This window comes from Oryctolagus cuniculus, chromosome 1 (assembly GCF_964237555.1).
Source record: "Oryctolagus cuniculus chromosome 1, mOryCun1.1, whole genome shotgun sequence".
NCBI classification, from domain to species: Eukaryota; Metazoa; Chordata; class Mammalia; order Lagomorpha; family Leporidae; genus Oryctolagus; species Oryctolagus cuniculus.
The window spans coordinates 116,599,227-116,602,319 of NC_091432.1; the positions used below are offsets into that span (position 1 = coordinate 116,599,227).

The 3,093-nt window shown below is 37.2% G+C and overlaps 1 pseudogene; it reads left to right on the top strand.

The window, feature by feature from the left end:
• The first annotated feature begins 997 nt into the window (after positions 1-997).
• On the top strand, positions 998-1,979 carry LOC100354402 (putative olfactory receptor 8G2; annotated as a pseudogene).
• Positions 1,980-3,093: the final 1,114 nt, after the last annotated feature.

Consider the following 3,093-nt stretch of genomic DNA (forward strand, 5'->3'; position numbering starts at 1 on the left):
AACAATATCCCAGAACTAAAGAGATACACATATTTTGTCTGCTTTAGTCTCTCATGTCCCTGAGGCAGTGCCGTTAACAGCTCTGGTTTGAAGGTAAGTGCAAAGCATACCACGACAAGTTTGCTGTTCTTAAAGCTTAAGATCATCCAAGACTGACATTTTCCAACACCGGTCCTCCTTACCATATGCCCAAGGGTCATCCCAAGGAGAATTGGAGTACTTGATGATTTCATAAGTGTTCTTGTAATAGATGAATCAGTAAGCTCTTCTTTCCTTGTTGTGCTGTTTGAACTGAGTGATAGGCTTCATGTTAATTATCTGGTTAATTTTGAAAGCATCTATTTCTCTACTTTTGAATCAGTACTGTGGTCAAAGAATTCACTAAAAGACAGTCTAGCCTGGGTCAGTAGGGAATACACTATTGCCAGTACTTCACCTGAATTTATTCTTTCATGTTAATTACTGTGAGTGATTTCTCTGATGCAACAAAGAGATAAAGATCAGAAAGAAGACATGAGTAGCTAAAACAAAGAGATGGAAGATGAAACAAGTCTTTTCCTATATCTTTGATCAGTTACTTATTATACACACAACAATGGGTAAATATCCAATCACTCTATCTTTAGCTTTGTAACATAAGGTATTAAAATAAGCGTGCTAGCATGCGCTCTCCAGAGGAGTTGGGAGGATTAAAATAAAGCATGGCAGTTCTTAGAACACTCAACAAATTTTATCAGAAGAGCTCTGTGAGTGTTCAGTGACTGGACACCACCACTATTATCCATTATTGCAGGATAGAACAAAAATAGTGATAGGGCTATCTGATATTGATTTACATATCACTTATTTCTGGGTTCCCAGGGTTTTAACTGCTAACATAATTGAGGAAAAGGCAAAGAACTGGGAACATCTGGTGGTAAAGACTTGAATTCAATCACACTTCATTGTTTGATGGTATAATGCATTTATATCCCAAATTTTCTTCTCTTTTTTTAAAGCAGTTCCATGAGGAAAATGGCAGGAGGAAATCATTCTGCACTCACGGTCTTTATCTTGGCTGGACTAACAGAGAACCCAGAGCTTCAGCCGCCCCTCTTCCTCCTGTTCGTGGGAATCTATGTGGTCACTGTGGTGGGGAATCTGGGCATGATCACACTGATTGGGCTCAGTTCTCACCTGCACACCCCCATGTGCTATTTCCTCAGCAGTCTGTCCTTCATTGATCTCTGCTAATCCACTGTCATTACCCCCAAAATGTTGGTGAACTTCGTGACAGAGACGAACATCATCTCCTACCCCGAATGCATGATCGAGCTCTATGTTTTCCTGGTTTTTGTTATATCAGAATGTCACATGTTGGCTGCAATGTCCTATGATCGCTATGTTGCCATATGTAACCCATTGCTTTACAATGTTACCATGTCTTATAAGCTCTGTAGTTGGTTAGTAGTTGGGGTGTATGCCATAGGCTTGGTTGGCGCCACAGTTCATACAGTCTGCATGCTAAAAGTGGTTTTCTGTAAGGCTGACATAATCAATCATTACTTCTGTGATCTTTTTCCACTACTGGAGCTCTCGTGCTCCAGTACTTCCATCAATGAAGTAGTAGTTCTGTGCTTCAGTGCGTTTAATATCCTTGTCCCAACAGTGGCCACCCTCAGCTCTTACACCTTCATCATCGTCAGTATCCTTGCCATTCATTCAGCCAAAGGCCGGTCTAAAGCCTTCAGCACTTGCAGCTCCCATATTTCAGCTGTTGGTGTCTTCTTTGGTTCTACAGCATTTATGTACCTACAACCACCATCTGTCAGCTCAATGGAACAAGGAAAAGTATCTTCTGTATTTTATGCCATTATTGTGCCCATGCTGTACCCCTTTATCTACAGCTTGTGGAATAAAGATGTCAAATTGGCATTGAAGAAAATTTTGGTCAGGAAACCACGTCCATGAATAAAATCACTGTCATGTTGTCTTATTAGAAACAGATCTTTGGTTTTCCTGGTTATGTAATTTATTAGGTTTACTTATGAAATTTTTGAATATCAATGATGGATTCCTATGTAACATCTCTAAATTTTTGTCCATCCTACCTCATTTGAATCCATGTTTCACTAACTATATATGAAGAAATACACAGAATTAGAAATATACTTGAGGCTTAAAGGAATTCTTGTTTTATTTTTTAATGAAGTAGCAACATATGTATGTTACTGAGATTTTATGGAATATCAAGCACTGTGCCCAGAACTTTAAATGGGCCACTTTATTTGATGTTTATCTTATTCCCTCTGGGCAAGGACTACTATTATTCCCCTTTAAGGATGAAATAAACTGAATCTTATTTGAATGATTTCATTTTATGGACTCAAATCACAGTAGAAGAGAGCAACAGTTTGTATAAAAGCATCTCATATGGGATTGGCTTATCATCATATAAGTCAAAACTTGATGGTTTATGAATCAATGGTTTAAATGATGCACAAATATTGCTAAGTCACATAATTTCCTTGTGGCTTATGTTGTTTTATCATATAACTACTGTAAAGAAAGGGCAAAGAATAAGACATTTTCCTACAACTTTGCTGAGTTTATTAGTTCTGGTATTTTTGGTGGACTCTTTGGGATTTACATTATACAAGATCATGTCAAAAGGAGTAACAATCTGACTTCCTATTTTCTAATTCAGATGCCATTGATTTCTTTCTCTTGCCTAATTACTCACAATAGGGCTTTCAGAACTACATTACATAAAAGTGGACCAGACCTTTTCCTAGGTATTGCAGAGACAGCCTTCAGCTTTTCCCCATTCAGTATGATGTTAGGTGTCATCCTATTACATATAGTCTTTATTATACTGAAGTGCATTTCTTGTCCACATAATTTGTTCAAAGCTTTCAATTGTGGTGTGATGTTGAATTTTACTAAATGTTTTCTTTTTATCTGTGAGATAGCCATATATTCTTTGACATTTATTTTGTTGATTTTATAAATCCTACCACATCATGGTCAGGAATTATTTTATTATAATGCTGTTTTGGGTTGCTAATATTTACTGAAGATTTCTGCATATATGTTCAACAATATTGGCCTTAT